Source organism: Hibiscus syriacus, unplaced genomic scaffold, assembly GCF_006381635.1.
Source record: "Hibiscus syriacus cultivar Baekdansim isolate YM2019G1 unplaced genomic scaffold, ASM638163v2 tig00111330_pilon, whole genome shotgun sequence".
Lineage (NCBI taxonomy): Eukaryota > Viridiplantae > Streptophyta > Magnoliopsida > Malvales > Malvaceae > Hibiscus > Hibiscus syriacus.
Window position 1 is genome coordinate 872,991 of NW_024063059.1, and position 20,427 is coordinate 893,417.

Consider the following 20,427-nt stretch of genomic DNA (forward strand, 5'->3'; position numbering starts at 1 on the left):
GATGCTATTAGCCCGAGCGTGAACACTTTGGAATTGCTTTTTATGGCTTTTTCAGGGATTTGAAGATCTGGGTATCTTTATTTGGAGGGGCGTTTTGGAAAACTGTGTGGGTTATTTTGGTGGAAAAGAATAATGGCTTTGGCTTGTCAATCATCAAATTATCAGAATAATGCAACTGCCTGATGAACAAAGCAATTATGTATAGTCAGCTCCATTATCGCTGTTTCACCATTTTCATTCTTCATACATTTGTATCTTATTGGAAATATTTTCTCAAAGAACATGATCTTTCCATAAGATGATATAGGCCTTCAGCATCCCCCAACATTTGCTGATACGAACGTTCAAAATGCTTCAACATTCCTGTTTCTGATTGAAATGGGCTTTCAGCATGCCCCAACATTTGCTGATACAAACGTTCAAAATGCATCAACATTCCTATTTATTATAGAAATGGGCTTTCAGCAATCCCCAACATTTTCTTCTTGTTGATGTGAGCCTTCAAAATGCCCCATATAGATCATTTCTGTCTGAACTAGTCTTTCGAGATGCCTCAACATTTGCTTCTTGCTAATATGAGCTTTCAAAAATGCCCAATTATTCATACTGATGTGGGCCTTCAAAATGCCCCATATAGATCATTTCTGTCTGAAATGAGCTTTCGAAATGCCTCAATATTCTATTTCTGGTTCACTCTCAAAGTCTGTTTGACTTGAATATCATGATCCCCACGAGGTCTAATTTTGTCAATGCACTGTTATGTGGCTTTATTCGTTCCCCAAATCTGTTTATCTTGAATACTCTCATTATGGTGTCATTAAACAACAGTGCTTTCAAGTAATTTGAGGAATTCTCTTCATGTTGTCACAAACTTAAGAAGTGATTAATCTTTCAGACAGAAATGTCTGAGATATGTGCATCTTCTGAATGAGGTAGTCATCATCTTCTTGAGTGATCGCCTTCTTGTCTTTTTCTATGCTTTGAGATATGTTCCTCTTTCGAATAGGGTAATCATTCTTGATAAGTTACTGATAATGTCACTAGAAAGTGCTACAAGGTCCATTCTCTAGTCTTTCTGGCTTCTTGGACCATTTGCTTTCAGTAATACTTCATCATTCTGGCCTCGTTCATTCTTTTTCTCCAATAGAGGTAGAATAAGAATCAACTTGCTTCAAGGACCTTCCTCATTTGAGACTGTCCTATTTGAAAATGTTTTCCTCTTTTCTTTATCAAAGAATGAAATAATTTTGTAAAAATTTGCCCCTTAATTTAGGCTCAGAATGGAATCAAAACATAAACACATGAGTTTAATGAATATCAAATAAATCAACTACACTTTTAAATCAAAAAATCATATTCCTATGGCAAGTGTCAAAATTATTGACTGATTTAAGGTGTAGGTTAATTTTGGTAAAGTAAGGTCTCTCAGGTTGATCCAACATATATGTCTCTTTGAGCGTCCATTAACTTGAAGAAACAGTTGATGTATTCATCTCATAAAGATACTTCTTGATTCCTGAATCTCAGGAACATCGTTGGGATGTGTGGTGCTTCATCAAGAGCTTAAGATCGTCTCTTATGTCGTTATTGCACCATTCGACATTCGAGCCACCTTTTTAGGTTTTCGACTCGAATCCTCCTTTGGTTTCAAGATGTTATTTAGAAATTTTATGTCTTGAACCCCCCTTTTTATCATTTTTCATATCATGCATTAAAGATTTTAAAAACCAATTGTTGCAAATAAGAATCAATCCTGAGAGAGGAATGAAATCTGAAGATAGTTTATTTCACATAGAAATTCATGTATTATTAGAATAGACTTTTCAGGTACGTAACGTATGCCAGGGCTCATGGTTATGAAAGAAAGGGATAAAAAGGCTCAAACAAGTGTTTAAGGGTAATTGAACCAAGGATAAATTCATTATAATGCTTTTAATATTTCCTTGCTTGACTTGGATCTGCTTTGCTATTTATCATTCTTCTTTTGGTCCCTCTAGACTGTCAATTTTTTTGGTTTATTTCCAGTTTCTCATATCTTCATCATTTCTTGCTCTGCTTGTTAAATATGAATCTTTGAACTAATTGCACTTGATCAACCTTGCAGCTTGAGGCTCAATGAGTCACCCATCTTGATTCATTTTTTTTCCTTTTCTTTTTCATTTTTTCCTCTTTTTTTTTTCTTTTCTCTTATTTTCTTTTTTTCCTTTTTTTCCTTATGATAAATGAGTATATGACTTTAATTACTTTGAGAACCTCATTTTCCTCTTGTATTTCAGAAATTCTTTCATCTTGTCTGGATTTGATCTTCAATCGCTTTGTATTTAACCTACCTTGTAGTTCAAAACTCTCTTTATTTCATGAAGATTTGCCTTTGTAATAAAACTAGATTGATAATCTTTATTCATGTGAGCATATATCCTTCTTCTTACCCCCTAATGTGGAGGGTGATCCTTGGATAGGGTTAAATCAGAAAAAAAAAATTCAGGCTCAAATGGGGACACCAAAGGATATATTTTTCTCCTTTTACGAAGGGACAAATGAAAGAATGTCGTTCTTTATTTCATACACAAAATTCTTTGTAAAAAGAGGTTTCCCGAGGGGTATGAATATTCAAAATTAACTTCATTTACATGAAAATAATGTAATTAATGCATGATATATTTATCTAAACCAATCCCTCTTTTTTCTTTTTTATTCTTCTTGCTTTGAGTATGCCCCAATCAATTGAAACTATCTTTGATAAGTCGGTCCATGATGCCTTATCTCGTTTCTTCTTACAGGAAGATTCACGGATAATTGAAAGTTTGGTTCTTTGGAGGTCTTTTGGTTTTACTAGTATGTTGGTTTTGTATTTGGAAGGACAAATGTGTGAATTTTGAAGTCGTGTATATGGTGAAAGGTAGTGTTATAAACAAATCAACTCTACCCAAGAAGGTAAACATTTGGATTTGGTCTCTTAAAAATAGGTAGAGGCATTATTTCTGAGTCTCAGATAAATGTAGGGTCAAGATTTGGTTTTGGTAAGGACAAAAATAGTCATTTCTATATTTTTGGCTTTGGACAGGATATGAAAAGTCTAATTTTACCACTTGCCAAAGATCTACAATTCTTGATAAATTAAAAGAATATTTAATTTACTTGATACTTAAAACTTCAATATTAAAATTTGATTCCTTGCTCATAACCATAAAAGCAACACAAATTTATTTATCACAAAAAGGAAGAGAAATGAACAAGAAAAACATGATCAAAGAATATGCTGAAAATAGAAAGTACTACAGTGGTAGATAATAATTTCCACTTGTTTATTAGGCTTGCTCTATCATTCCTAGAATGTTGGGTTTATAATTGGACCAGAGTCTTTGTCCTCACTTGTCCTCTATCTTTTAATCATTTCTATTATCTGGGCTAGTTTGGATGATTCCTCAGACACACCAGTTTCTACTTCTTTCTTAGCAGCTTTTTGTTCATATCTCATCTCCTCGTTTATCAGTTGGAAGTTGGGCTCAAAATAATTCTCATTGGTGATAATAGCTTTGTCCTGGTTCTGAACACATATTGCAGTTGTAATGGGCGTAATGTTCTTTAAACTGCCCAAAGCCCCATCTGTCCTCAGGAATCCTGATATGGGTGTTTGAGATGTTTTCATGGTGGCATCTTCCCAGTTTATTTTTAAACCTATGGCCAATCTCGAATTACATCCATGGGAGCCTTTTTGCTTTGATTTCTTTTCCCATTTTCTTGCATCTGATATTCTTCACAGGATTTGATCACATTAGTCTCTGTCGAGGCAATGATTTCTGAGCATTAAACTTTAACCCCTTCTTCTACCTTGCACTTTTGAATTGCTTGCTCTAAAGGATCTTGGAAATTTCCATCAAGGTTACTAGGAACCTTAGCTAAACAATTTGGAGTTCCAGTCTTGTTTATCCAATGAACCTCCTTATAGGTCCACTTTTCATTTGGAGGCCACTGTGGCTGGACATATCGTGGAGTAATTAATTCTGCTGAGAGCATTTTTAATGCAATTTTTTACTCAAAAAGTGGAAATAAGGGAATTGAAAACCATACATATTTTTTTATTCTTGATCAGGCTTTGACCTTTTTTTATGCCCCTCTTCTTTGGGTAAAGCTTATCTCACACAAGGGAACTTTTTCTTTCATTGATTCTTCATTCATCATCAATTCACCAATGCCCCCTGGGACCAAATCTTGAAGCTGTCTTGAATTACCATGCTCCCAAATATGTTCTTGATCATCGGACAATATCACTTCAAACTCATCATTATCATTCAGAACCTCGTTCATAGCCTTCACATCGGGATCCTCTAAGGGTTTTTCTCCATGGATCACAACATTCACCATGTCCATTAACGTGGTCATTTGTTCTTTTGAATCATCCTGGAACTTTTTTGCATGATCAGTCATTTCTTATTGAATCTTGATAAATTGCTCTTGCAGTTTCTCGATTCTACCAACCCTTGCTAAAATCTCATTCATGGCTCTTATCCTTCTTTAGGAAGACCAAGTTAACTCCAATTTGATTTCAAAAATTCTGTCATGGAATCCTCCACGAATTATTCCCATATTTTCATGATTAAATGCATGCAAAATAGTTTGAAAAAAATGTAATTGTGCAAAGATATAAATGCAAAAATGAAAATATAAATAAAACATAAAATGCAAAGATGCGAATACAAAATGAAAATGCAAAGATGCAAAATGAAAATGCAAAAAAATGTAGAAATGCAAAAATAAGATGCAAATTGTGCAATGCAAAATCAAACATAAAAGTACGAATGCAAAATAAAAATGCAAAGATGCAAAATGTAAATGCATGTATGAAAAAGGTGTTACTCAAGAGTGATCATCTTAAAACAGCCTTCATTGAACACAAAAGTTTCGGTACATCAAACAAAACTTTACATATAAGGATAGATTTTACTCCTAACTTCTCTAAAGACAAGTTAGTTTCCATTCATGCTCAAAAGTTGAGTTATCAATCTACTTCAATTCCTTGTAAAGTCAGCTAAGTCTATCAGCTTATAAGCCATATTGCTTGTCTATACAACAATTTCTTCCATGACATTGTCTTTTTCCTTCATCTTCTGTGTCAACTTTTGGAGTTGTATGCAATGTTGCTCATTTTCCCTTGTGAGGGAATATTTATGGTTACGGAGTTCTTTGATAAGATGTTCATGTATGTTGCAGCTCTTTTTCAGTTTGGTGACCCCTGTTATCCACCCTTTTGGGGTGTTTCCTATGCCAGTATTTTGAAAGGCTTAACTGATCTTTTGGAAATCCTTACACATGGTGTTCATCTTTGTACTTAATTTCTTGTTTTTATCCATCAAATAAAATGCTTGAGCTTCATAAAAACCTCCTTTATTCTGAATTCCCCTATTGATACTCTTACAATAAAATGATTTTGGTATCAATCTAACATGTCTTTGTGGAATACTTTTGGTATCAATCTAACAGGATCTTTGTGTGCATAGCTCTCATCTATCCTCAAAGCTCCCTCAAGATGCCATTCCTTGGCTGCGTTATAGTTTTCTTGATCATAAAACTTTTTGTCCATTTATGAAAACTTTTCAATTTGATGAACACTCTCTCGAATCAACACCTTCTGGTTATGTCATGATTATGCAATGCAAACAAAAGAAATCAATATAAACAAGTTAAAGCAAAATAATATGCATATAAAATTAAAAATTAAAAATAAAATGATTAGTACCAATTATTGGAAAGAAAAGATTCTATATATAAATCCTAACCTCATGCTTTCTAGTTCCATGCTTTGCTTGGAAAAATTAACCTAACCACATGATTGCTAGTTCGCATGCATTTATTCAGAAAATAGAAAAAATCAAATAAATTAAAAGACAAAAGCTAGAGCTTATTTCTCCTTTGTGTACACCTACGGACAGGGTTTCAATATTGTCTTAGATCAAATTAATTTCTAGGGTTTATTATATGCAGGGTTTCAGTTCTATGAGTAAAGGTACTCGAATTGTCCTTGTTGGTGCCCCTTGGACTTCCAAACCCTCAATCCTGGTCCATTACAGATTTAATCGAATCGAGTTCAATTTGAGGGGACACATTTCTCTATGCCTTGACGGAGAATAAATTCTCATGAAGACATAAAGCATATGAACCCCAAAAGCTACTTACAAGGCTGACACAGAGAATAAATTCTCACGAAGACATCGCTTTCATTCCCACTTAAAGGGAAAGAGCTCGAATATAGAGCTTATGTTTATGCAATGCAAGTGTTGTGTGTGAGGAGAAATGTTCACACAAAAATTAATATTTAAGAAACAATTAAATACAAACAATAATATACAAGGGTATAAAATAAATTGAAAGAAATCAAAAGAATCATAAATTAAATAAAATTAGATTCTCAATTTCTAATTATAGAGACAATATATAATCGACTTAGGTTGACCAGGGTCCCCAGCGGAGTCGCCAAGCTGTCGTAACCGGTTTTCGCCCGTGCATGAATTTTTCATGGCATGAAAGTAATGTGAATAAATAAATGGTTTTTAAAGAAATGTTTTGGGAGTCGCCACCGACCTTTTTGGGTTAAGTAGGTCGAATACCTAAAAATCATCTTTTAAGATAGTTTTTAAGAAAACATCAGTTAAAAGATAAACCGATATACGTTTAACCAAAAATTCATTCTTTTTAGTAAGCAAAAGGGATTTGTGGTCGGTTACGTTTAGGGAAGGATTAGCACCCCTATAACGCCCAAAATTGGTACCCTTCGATTATAAATTGTCTCTAATAATATAATTTAAGAATTCAAATATAAATTTAATTTATGATCCTCTTATTTCAGATTCAATCGCATAATTTTAAAGAAAAACATATATAAAATGATAAATTATAAATAAAGTATTTATTTATTTAAAAATGTCAGAAAAATAACATCTAGTTAATTTAAGACAATCCCTTTCTTTAATATTAAAAAATAAATAAATATTATAAAATATGATAATTTTTCCTTAAAAATAACTTAAAAACTAAATTAAATATAATATTTTATCTATTTAAAATTATCAGAAAATGACATCTAGTTACCTTAAGACAGTCCATTCCTTAATATTTAAAAATAAATAAATATTATTATTTAATTAAGTTATGAAATTATTATATTGTATTTCATGTAAATATTAGTGAATAAAACATAAAAATAAATAAATAAATAAAGTACTATATTTAAAGTATTGAAAAATAAATGTCAATAATAAGAATAAAATTACAATTAAATAATGACCAAAATAGAAGAAATTAAAAGCTATAATATTAAATTGCAAAATATAAAAATTCATGGTCAAAAATGAAAATTAGTGATTAAAATGTAAAATATATAAAATTCATTGTCAAAAATGAAAATTATAAACATATCAGTGATTAAAATATAACATATTAAAATTAAAAGCTCTAATTCAAAATATTACAAGTTTAGACATTAACAGTGTAATTTATCCATAAATATTAATACAGGTTTAAAATAAAATTAATAAAATTATAAGGAACTAAATAGCGTATTTACCCTAAATATATAAACATATATAAGTAATATAAATTAAATTAAATTAAAAAACCGAATCAGAATATTCATAAACTTGATTTAGTGACTAAAATGGAAATTTATAAAATCTGAAGGACTGCGGACAGGGTTTTATCCTTATAAAATTACACACAGGCCCTTCCCCAAAACGACGTCGTTCAGGGAGGGGATATAAACCCATTTAATCGGCCTAAATAATCGGTTTTCTCATTTCTCTCTTTCTCGTTCTCTCTCTAAGAGAGAGAGATATCAATCTCTCTCGCTTCTCTCTAGTTTCCCTTACCAGAGGGAATTCCGATAGTCGCCGGCCACCGTTGATGGTGATCGAAATTTCCCAAATTGCCCTAAACTACAAATCCTAACACCTAAAGACTAAATCCGGCCTCTTTTTTTGCTAAATCCCTTTAGATCGACGTAGATATAAGGCTATTTACCTTGATGTTTCAGTTTTCCAGCGCTATAGGGAGGCTCCGATGACTGCAATCTCGTCGGTAAGTTTCTCTACTCCTTCGATTTATTGTTTGGTTGTGTTTGGTGGTTCGTATTTGTCGTGTTTTGCTTGCTGTCGATCTCTTCCCTTTTCTTTGCAGGTGTTCGATGGTTTTTATAAGCTTTAACGAGGCCCCCATCAGACCGGTCCCAAGGGGTTTTTTCGTTGGTTCACCAAACTATGTGGTGACTCACCATATAGCAACGACGTGGATGGACGACGTAGACCTTCTGGAGGCTTCGGTTGAGGCATCATGGCAATGTGGAACGTTGGCAGTAAATGGTGACAAAAGAGGCGGCGGCGCGTGGCCCTAGGGTTATGATACCCTAGGGTTTTTATCTGGAAGCATCAGGACCGTTGGATCTTGCCAGATCCAACGGTTGAGAATAAGGGCGGCTGGAAGCTTAGATGGAAACCTTATAAGGGTTCTGTTGGGCTTGAACCGGATTGGACCTCCTGGTCTGATGTAATTGGGTAGGGTTTGTAAATGGGCCTCGATCTACTATTAGGCTTGTAATTATGTGTAATTAATAATAATAATGATAATAAAATGATAATAATATTTATAATAATTATTATTATTATAATAATAAAAATAAAAATCAGAACAAAAATTTAGTGTCTACAGCAATTAAGGTAAGGTGGCAACAATCCACTTACCAAATAGTTCATAAAATCCACGTACCAAGGAAAACCTTCAACATCAAGTAACCTCTCATCGGAAAGGCATATGAGATTGCTAGTATTTTTTCATCTTTATTACCATCTTTCAATCTTGATAAATATTTTTCAAGACATTTTACCCCTCAACTATAAATCGTTACCCTAGTTGCCCCAAATCATTAACATCGTTAAAAATAAAATTCACAGATCAAGCAGAACATGTCAATCGTCTTTTAACTTTTATTTTCTTTATCTAAATAAATAAAAATCAATTGAAAAATAAAATACTTAATATTCCTAAAATACCCTTCTTCCTCACCACCTCCACCGTCAAACTCCATTTCTCAACACCCCTCTTTTTTCTTCTTCCCTTGGTACTCCAAAACACTTTCTCCTCCATTTCAGCAGAATTTTTCTTCTTCCCTTTGTACTCTGTAACACTTTCTCTTCCATTTCAGCAGCCATGATTGAAATGCTCAAGTGATTAGAGAATTCATTCATCAATTTCGTGGCAACAAACACACAGAAAATATAAACCTGAAATAAAAATATCTTACATCTGGTCCAAATATAAACCTCCCTTGAAATAAAAATATCTGCAAGCATTGAAATAAAAAGTTTATAACAACACAAACATGAAAAATTTAGCAAAAAAATGGATCAACAAATACATAATATTCCTTGTTACCAAGTCACAAACGACCAAATCCAGAAATACATGATAGAAAATAATCAAGAACAAAACATCCTCTGTTCCTGGTTTACATCTAAACAGTTAACAAAGACTAGAGAAATTATGTGGAAGGCATTCAAAGTCTCGGGCTTTGATAATTTCTCGCCCGTGAACGCTTCGAATTCTAACTCTTCCTTGGTTCTGATAGTTATGGGTGTTGATTTCTTGAACCAAGATGAGCACTTCACCTTGGAGATGGTGATTCAGGTATTTGGGTTGGGATCTAAAAGCTTAGTGATTAATCTACGAGCTTCAAAATTGAGATAAGGAAAGAAAAATTGAGATGAGGGAATTTGAAGGGACTATTATTCCTCTGTAAATCACTGGGGAAAATCGACAACATAGCTAGAGAAAATGAAACAATAGCCAAAGCTTCAAAATTTTCAAAACTCCACATTGAAAACAAAAAATGCTTACGATTTCTTCATCCAAAAAAAAGATCTTGATCATCCAAAATGGAGCGAAAAAGAACTTGTTCACATTAAGTACGCCCAAGAAGAAGCTAGCAATGCAAAAGAAAGAAACCCATATGGTAACTCCATTGTCAGGTCTTTGTGTTCTGCTCAAACTCATTGCAACGACAACTCCTTATGCTTGCTTCTTCACTACCAGCATTGGGTTCAAATTGAACCCTAAAGTCATTATAATCACCATGAAAGACAGAAGCGCTTGAACTCAGGGTCGAGATCCCGCTCCAGAGCTTCATTTTTGGAAGCGAAAATGGTGATATTGTTGTGTTTGCCTACAGCTTCTTCAAGTGTCTGCAATAACAAAGCCACAAGAGAATCTGGGAGGGAAAGAAGGTTGTACCTTGAAAAAAAAACAGAGGTGTTGGGTTAGGGAAAAGGGTGGTGTTACGAGGAAGAGAATGATGTGTAATTTCGGTAGTTTACCTATTTTATTTTTAATTGATTTTTATTTACTTAGATAAAATAAAATAAAATAAAAATTAAAAGATGATGTGACATGTTTTTATTGATCTGCAAATTTTATTTTTAATGGTGTTAATAATTTGGGACAACTGTAATAATCATTTATAGTTAATTCATAGTTGAGGGAGTAAAATATCTCGAAAAAATATTTTAGAAAGTAATTCAGTAAAAAATTATAGTTCAGGGGGCACAGGTCTATTTAAGCCAATTTTTTTATTAAAATGATATGAAAATATCATATTAATATTAAATATATAAAATAATATTATTTTCAATATTTATGTTTGGAAGAAAAAGTTAAAGAAATGGTTTAGGAAAAATCAAACCGTAAATCATTTTTTTTTCAAAAAAAATGTAACGAAAATTTTGTTGACTATAAAATTAACTTGTCGCGATCGTCTTTCGGGTGGTTCCAGAATTTGGCTTCGACTTGGAATAAAATATTGGAGTCACCACCGATCATTTATTTTTCGTAAAAAATTTGGTTGATCGGATACCATCTTACCTGATCTGCGTTTTACCAGAAATATGTCGGATTCGGGAGTCGGTTACAGTCAAGGAAGGATTAGCACCCTTGAACTGCCCTTTCGGTACCATTTAATTTATCGGTTGTCTTAATTACGAAAATTACAATTTAAATTAAAATTTAGAGATTCGATTCAAATTACTTACCTTTAATTGATTAAAATTATCCTAAAAAATCATAAATAAAGTAAGAAAATAAAACAAACAAACACAAAGAGCTAGTATTAAGATTGAAATAAAATAAATAAATAAAAGGAAATAAAAAATCAAATTAAAAATTAAATTGGAAACAATTAAAATTTATGGGTCGAATTAATCTTAAGAAAGAGCTGCAAGAAAAACAAAAACTTAAGGGATTAAATAGCAAAAATAAAAAAATAAAGTACTAAAATAACACAAACGAAAAATTAAAGGATTAAAGCAGAAGGATCTAATAAATATATATATGAACAAATAAGATCCTCAACAATCAATTTAAAATAAATACATGGCCTAAATTGTAATAAAATCTAATTATGTAGATTAAAATGCAAAACATAAAATAATAATTAAATAAAAAATAAACAAGGATCCAAATGAAAAATAAAATAAAATAACAATGGCTAAATAAAAAACTAATAGTGACTAAACTAAAATAAAAAATAAAATAAATATCATAATCAAATGATACAATAATTGATGCTACGGGGTCTAAATTAAAATAAATGTAAACATGATGTCCTAAATAAAATACCATAAAACATATAAATGACTAAAACAAAATAAGACATGATATGTAGCCCAAATTGAAATAAATAACAAAAATGCCAATTTTAGTGATCTAAATAAAACACTACAAGAATATAGGGACCTAAAGGATGTTTACCCATGATTTAATGCTCCAAACGTTACTTGGGCTAAAGAAAAGGACTCATACAATGATTTAGCCTTAACTTAGTGACGAGAATAATATGTATTTCCTAAATTTAGAGGACTTATGCGTGATTATACCATGAGTTAGTGATAAAGCATGAAGCATCTTTAGAACCTAAGGACCTATTGCCAAATTTACCCAAAAATTAAAAAAACACATAACCCCTCCTTTATTATTTCTAGTACACGCTGAACCAAAACCAAAATCAGCTTTCCCTTTTCCTATTTTCAATTCTGCCCTTGATTCTTTAATCCCTAGCCTTCTGCTTTCTTTTCCTTCACCAGCGCGACAGAGCAGCCACGGCGACCAAATATCCAGTGAACCCGAGAGTCACACCGACCACTCGACTTTAGACCCGACGACGGTTACACCCCTACTCCGACGAACACCGAAGCAAGGTAACCTAACTCCCTATCTCTATTTTAATTATTTTTTAGAACTCATGGAATTTACTTTAACTACGAACAAAATTACAAATTAAAATTCTTATTATTAGCTGCATTCAAATTGAACAAATAAATTAAAAAAAACTGAAATATAAACTGAAATACCTTAGGATTGCTGAAAAAAATCTGTATTTTATTGCTATTTTCCTTGCTGAAAAACCGAGAGCAACTTTCCCTACAATTGTTTCCCTTCGTTTCTGTTTTTTTTCCTCCCTTTCATACATGCATTCCACTTTTTTTATAACCAATTTTACACTGATTTTATATTTTAAAATCGTGCAACTTGGTTGGTGTGATGATGCTTTGATTTTTTTAGCTTATCCTCTAATAGTGGGTGGCAATGACAGCGGCGAGTGGGCATGGGTGTAGTGTTGTGAATGAGGACAAAATCTGGGGTCTACAGTTGCCCCTCTTTGCACATTCTTGTGTTAACAAGAATAGGACAAAGACGAAAAAGACAACCAGTTTTTGTCCGGTCCTTTCTTGTTTTGAGACTTGATACATTTATTGGGGAGTAACTGTGATTAGGCTTCAGCCTGAGCCTAGAATTGGGCCTTGGTCTTCTTTTTGGTTAAAGATCTCGGCTTGAAATTCTTCTAGAAGGTAGTTCCTCGTTGCTACCATGCGGTTGATATGCCTCTGAGATGAATGAAATCGAACTCGAAAGTCTTGATGTTGGTAGATAACCCTTCTAACCTTGAGTTATGCTGTAAAAGATGTGTCTTTAAGCTGAGTGTAAGAACTCAAAAGGTCTTTTGTTGACAGATAACCCTTCTAGCCTTGAGTTTTGCTGCAAATGACGTGCCTTGGAGCTGAATGAAATCGAATCTCGAAGGTATTTGATGACAGATAGCTCTTCTCGCCTTGAGTTATACTGCAAATGATGTGCCTTTGAGCTGAATATAATCGAACTTGAAGGTCTTTTATTGACAGATAACCCTTCTAGCCTTGAGTTATGCTGCAAATGACGTGCCTTGGAGCTGAGCGTAGTCAAACTCGAAGGTCTTTGGTTGGCAGATAGCCCTTCTTGACTTAAGCTATACTACAAATGATGTGCCTTTGAGCTGAGTATAATCGAACTCGAAGGTCTTTTGTTAGCAGATAACCCTTCTTGCCTTGAGCTAAGCTGCAAATGAGCACGATATCCTTCGTCGTGAAGTTAAAATTGTGAATGACCCATTCATTGTGAAGTTGAGCCTCGAATTGGATATCCTTCGTCGTGAAGTTGAAATCCAAGGGTTGCATTGATGCTGGTGGACACGATATCCTTCGTCGTGAAGTTGAAATCGTGGATGACCCCTTCGTCGTGAAGTTGAACCTTGAATTGGATATCCTTCATCGAGAAGTTGAAATCCAAGTTAAGTTGCATTGTTTCGAGGCCAATATCCTTCGTCGTGAAGTTGAAGTTGACTATGAAACTGGAAAGTTTATTGACAAACACTCCCTCTCTGAGTTGGATATCATTCGTCCTGAAGTTGAAATCCAACTTAGAGATAGATGATGCTTGTGTGTACGATTCCCTTCGTCATGAAGTTGAAACCGTGGATGTGTGGGCATGATATCCTCCGTCGTGGAGTTGAAATCATGGATTCGTGGGTACGATATCCTCCGTCGTGGAGTTGAAATTATGGATGGCCCATTCGTCGTGAAGTTGAGCAACTTGAATATCCTTCATCATGAAGTTAAAATCCAAGCTTGTGTTGTTTCGAGTCTAATATCCTTCTTCGTGAAGTTGAAATTGGCTCTGAAACTGGAAAGTTTATTGACAGACACTCATTCTTTGAGTTGGATATCCTTCGTCGTGAAATTGAAATCCAATCAAGAGATGGATGTTGCTCGTGTATACGATTCCCTTCGTTGTGAAGTTGAAACCGTGAATGTATGGGCACGATATCCTCCGTTGTGGAGTTGAAATCGTGGATCTGTTGGTACGATATCCTCCGTCGTGGAGTTAAAATCGTGGATGTGTGGGTACGATATCCTCCGTCGTGGAGTTGAAATCGCAGATGGCCCCTTCATCGTGAAGTTGAGCCTTGACTTGAATATCCTTCGTCGTGAAGTTGAAATCCAAGCTTATGCTGTTGCGAGTGGACACGATTCCCTTCGTTGTGAAGTTTGGCTTCGAGTTAGATATCCTTCTTCGTGAAGTTGAAATATACTCTCCAGCAAATTGTGAGCTCAATATCCTTCGTTGTGAAGTTGAAATTGACTCTGAATGAAACTGGAAAATTGCTTGTTGAGTACAATATCCTTCGGCGTGAAGTTGAAATTGACTCTGAATAAAATTGAAAAGTTGTTTATTAACATGCGCTCCTTCGCTGTGAAGTTGAGCACCCACCATCAATTTCTAAATGTGCTTTTGAATCGAGTATCTTTCTTCTTGAAGTTGAAACTTGAATCTAAAAGCTGCAAAAAATATGTATAAAAAATGATGAATGTGATGATCTTAAGTATGTCTAAGATGCATGCAACATGAATTAGTTTTATCTCTTCGTGCTTTGTCTGCTTGTTCCTACATGTGGAGGAAATGCCTTCAGAAGATCTGATCATTTGCATCAGGATGTTGAATCCCCAAATATGCCACAATATTCAATATTGAATCTCCAAATATGCCCCAACATTTACTGCTGAATCTTTAAAGATGCCCCATTGTTACTCATTGATTGCTTCAGCACTAATTCTAAGCATGAGCTTTGTGTCTGAGAGCCACATGTCAAATACCAAGATCCACCCCAGAGAGATTGTCTTGTTTGAAAAGTGTTTTTCTTCTTCTTTTATTTTTAAAAGTTTTGAAAATGCATTAGAAGAGTTTTGAAAAATGTTTAATCAAAAGTTTTGAAAATATTACCCCTTTCTAGGTTTCACATTTAAGACAAATCATAAAACTAGAGTTCATTGGACATCAAATAATTAATTACACTGTTAACCCTTCAATAAATTATAGCTATTTGACAAGTGTCAAGATCAAAGCTATCTTTGGGAAATGGTTAAAAAAGGAAACAATAAGAAAGCCTCAAGTTATTGTGTTTGGTCAATGGTTTGGTCTTCTTATTTCTTTGATGTTTACTGATCTGATGGGGTAGCTTGTATGCTCATCTACTGGACGTGTTCACCGGCTCCCTGCTCTTATCGTCACGCATTGTGTAATACCTTATCAAGTAATTTGTGCGATTGCCTCAACTGCACAATTTTTACATTCAAGTCGCCTTTTCAGGTTTTCAACTCGAATCCTCTTTTGGTTTCAAGATGTCATTTAGAATTTACGTCTTTAACCCCCCTTTGTTATTTTTCTCTATCATGCATTAAAGATTTTAGAAAACCTTTTGCAAATAAAAATTAATCCTGATGGGCAGAATGAAATCTGAAGATAATCTCTTATGTTTAGAAATCCATGTATGATTAGAAGGGACTTTTTAAGGCACGTAATGTAGGTCATGGTTCATGGTTATGAAAGAAAAGGATAAATAGGCCCAAACAAATGTTTCAAGGTATTGAACCAAGGATCAATTCATTCTGATGCTTTCAATCCCGTCTTGCTCAATTTGAATATGCTCGTATGTGTCTCTCTCGATGCTCCATAAACTTCGTGTGAAGTGATTCTGGAATAATTGTGCTTGATCAATCTCATAATTTGAAGCTTGATGCGTCATTTGAGTTGATTATCGTTTTTTTATTTTTTTCGATTAGATCTTCGCACTTGACATTTGGTTCTCCTTTTGATATCTCCTCTGGTTTTATGTCTTCACTCATGTGAGCAGATTTCTTCCATCTTACCCCCCCAGTGTGGAGGTGATCCTTGGTTAGGGTTGAATCAGAAGAAAGAAAAAATACTATAGGCTCAAAAAGGGACAACAAAGGATATATATATATATATATATATATATATATATACATATATGGATAAATGAAACAAAACCGTTCATCATCTCATACACAAAAGTCTTCGCAGAAGAGGTAATTAATATATATATATATATACATAGATTTTCAGGATTAAGTTTTATTCACATGAAAAAATGTAATTAATGCATGATAGAATTATTTCGAATTAATTCTCCTTTCTGCTTCTTGTTCCCAGCATGCCTCAATTGTACAAGCTCGTCTTCAGAAAATTGATGAGTGATGCCCCAAGTTGTGTCTTCTGGTAGGAAGGTTCATGTTCAAGTGAACATCTTGTACCTAATGCCTTAGGTTTTATTGGTAAAAAAATGTTGGGTTTACATCTAAAAGAACGATGATGTGACTTTATTGACTCAAAGGTTTCGGTATGACTCTTTATATCTCCATGAATTATTCTGGGTAAAAAAATCGAGCGATTTTTTTTGTTTTGTTTTTTTAACAGGATAAGAAAGGTCTGATCTTGCCATATGTCAAAAATCTATAATTCTTGAAGAATTAAAAGAATATTTAATTCATTTAATATTCAAAGAACTAAAAATTAAAATTTGCTCAATTATTTCACCTTAGAAGGTAGCATAAATTCAATCATTTAAAGGATTAAGCAAACATGAAATATCAAAATACGTTCAAACAAAACAATGCTCTCAGTACAAATGGTAGATGTAATGCCCCCTTCTTCGATTATCCATACTCCTGAATCCATCAAGTTTTGAATCTTACGCTTCAGTGCCATACAGTTCTTAGAGGAATGTTTGGAGCTTCCTATGTGATAATTGTGCACGATATCAATATCGTAACCCTCGGGATATAGGGACTCTTTTCTCAAATCATCTTGGCAGGCTTGGCCATACAATCAGCTGATCAGGCTTCCATTGTACTGATTTTAGTTTTAATTGATAAAATCTTTCTTCCATGTAGTGTCACGTGATTAAGAACACTGCATCGAATCCTCCATGAAGAAATTTATGTTTAAGAAAATGCTTAAAATTGAAATGTAGATGCAAAAATGCATGACATGCTCGAGGCATTGATCCGAAAACATGCTTGTTATTATAAATAATCCTTATTAGGGACAAAAGTGTTTTATCTTTTAAGAGACAAAAATATCTTGACAGCTTCTGACATGTTGACTAGTCTTCTGCCTTCGTCTGTCACCGGTTGAATAACCTGTCAAACCGCTCCGGCTTCTCTGGATAAATCGTGCAAATGTTAACCTCTCCAGATTCTCTGGATGAACTGTGCAAATGTTGAGTTACTTTTTTACTGGTCCAAGAAGTCTCAAATGACTGCATCTCTGCATTTATCTTTTATTGAACCTGTTCCCATCGAATACGTCATTGGAGCCCTCAATTGATAGGAACTATGTGAAGTTCATTTGTCTATTTCTTGAATTCATCAGCAATGGTCTCCAATTTCAGCTATCGTTTTGCCATTGTTATCTTTGAATGGACTCCTAAAATCAGTAACCTTCATCTTGCTCCTGCAATCTCTGTCAGTCAGTTCTTCAAATATAGGCTTTCATTGTGATTGATGTAAACCCGGTTCATTGTGAGTCCTTTATAATGCAGCAGAGTGATATACTCTTCAATTGTGGGCACAACGTCTTCTGGATCGAATGTGACACATAATCGCCTTGTAGACTGTCCCCTGTATTTTCATCTCTTGTATTACAACTCCTTTATCTATTAATGCAAATTATTTACGTTTAACGAACATGTTTTTATGGATCAACACCTCTTTTAAATGATGTAAATGATAAACAATAAAATAGAACAATAAAAAAAAGGGAAAATGAAATGAGAAAAAAAATTAGTGAGATAAGGATAATAAAAAAAATAATAATGAAAATAAAAAGTCTTACCCCACATGATATTTACCCCACATGCTTAGTATTCCTACTCGTACATGATCTCTATCCCGCAAGTTGATTTTGAACAAGTCCTAACCGCATAAATTTCTAGTTCACATGCTTTGAACATAAAATAAGGCAGGAAATGAACTCAAAATAGCCTAGGGTTTGAAATGAGGTTTTGGGGTGACTATAATTTTGTGTAGTCTCTCGGTTTAGGTTCTAAAAAACGGTACCCGAGTTCTCCTTGCCGGTGCCCCCTTGGGCTTTCCAGACCCTTAGTCCTAAACCCATCACAGGCTTGTGTGGACTAAGTTAAACTCGAGAGGACACATTCCCTTATGCCCGCACGGTGAATAAATTCACACGAAGACATAAGGTATATGAATCCCGAAGGTTACTTGCTAGGCCCGCACGGAGAATAAATTCTCACGAAGGCGTTGCTTTCACCCCCACTTAAATAGGGTTCGGAGCTCGGGTATAGAGCATGAGATGACAATTTTGAAAAATCTGAAAACATTAAAAACACGTTAGTACAACTATTTATTTGAAAAATATTCAAAGATAAATAATTGGAATCGAATAAATAAATTTAAATTTAAATTTACCATTTTCGCATAAAAAGACAACCGAAAATTAATTCTGGCCTGACTCACTTACTGTCCCCAGCGGAGTCGCCAAGCTGTCGCGACCGTCTTTCGGGTGGTTCCATAATTTGGCTTCGACTTGGAATAAAATATTGGAGTCACCACCGATCATTTATTTTTCGTAAAAAATTTGGTTGATCGGATACCATCTTACCTGATCTGCGTTTTACTAGAAATATGTCGGATTCGGGAGTCGATTACAGTTAAGGAAGGATTAGCACCCTTGAACTGCCCTTTCGGTACCATTTAATTTATCGGTTGTCTTAATTACGAAAATTACAATTTAAATTAAAATTTAGAGATTCGATTCAAATTACTTACCTTTAATTGATTAAAATTATCCTAAAAAATCATAAATAAAGTAAGAAAATAAAACAAACAAACACAAAGAGTTAGTATTAAGATTGAAATAAAATAAATAAATAAAAAGGAATGAAAAAAAATCAAATTAAAAATTAAATTGGAAACAATTAAAATTTATGGGTCGAATTAATCTTAAGTACGAGTTGCAAGAAAAACAAAAACTTAAGGGATTAAATAGCAAAAATAAAAAAATAAAGTACTAAAATAATACAAACGAAAAATTAAAGGATTAAAGTAGAAGGATCTAATAAATATATATGAACAAATAAGATCCTCAACAATCAATTTAAAATAAATACATGGCCTAAATTGTAATAAAATCTAATTATGTAGATTAAAATGCAAAACATAAAATAATAATTAAATAAAAAATAAACAAGGATCCAAATGAAAAATAAAATAAAATAACAATGGCTAAATAAAAAACTAATAGTGACTAAACTAAAATAAAAAATAAAATAAATATCATAATCAAATGATACAATAACTGATGCTACGGGGTCTAAATTAAAATAAATGTAAACATGATGTCCTAAATAAAATACCATAAAACATATAAATGACTAAAACAAAATAAGACATGATATGTAGCCCAAATTGAAATAAATAACAAAAATGCCAATTTTAGTGATCTAAATAAAACACTACAAGAATATAGGGACCTAAAGGATGTTTACCCATGATTTAATGCTCCAAACGTTACTTGGGCTAAAGAAAAGGCCTCATATAGTGATTTAGCCTTAACTTAGTGACGAGAATAATATGTATTTCCTAAATTTAGAGGACTTATGCGTGATTATACCATGAGTTAGTGATAAAGCATGAAGCATCTTTAGAACCTAAGGACCTATTGCTAAATTTACCCAAAAATTAAAAAAAACACATAACCCCACCTTTATTATTTCCAGTACACGCTGAACCAAAACCAAAATCAGCTTTCCCTTTTCCTATTTTCAATTCTGCCCTTGTTTCTTTAATCCCTAGCCTTATGTTTTCTTTTCCTTCACCAGCGCGACAGAGCAGCCATGGCGACCAAATATCCAGTGAACCCGAGAGTCACACCGACCACTCGACTCTAGATCCGACGACGGTGACACCCCTACTCCGACGAACACCGAAGCAAGGTAACCTAACTCCCTATCTCTATTTTAATTATTTTTTAGAACTCATGGAATTTAATTTAACTACGAACAAAATTACAAATTAAAATTCTTATTATTAGCTGCATTCGAATTAAACAAATAAATTAAAAAAAACTTAAATATAAACTGAAATACCTTAGGATTGCTGAAAAAAAATCTGTATTTTATTGCTATTTTCCTTACTGAAAAACCGAGAGCAACTGTCCCCTATAATTGTTTCCCTTCGTTTCTGTTTTTTTTCTTCC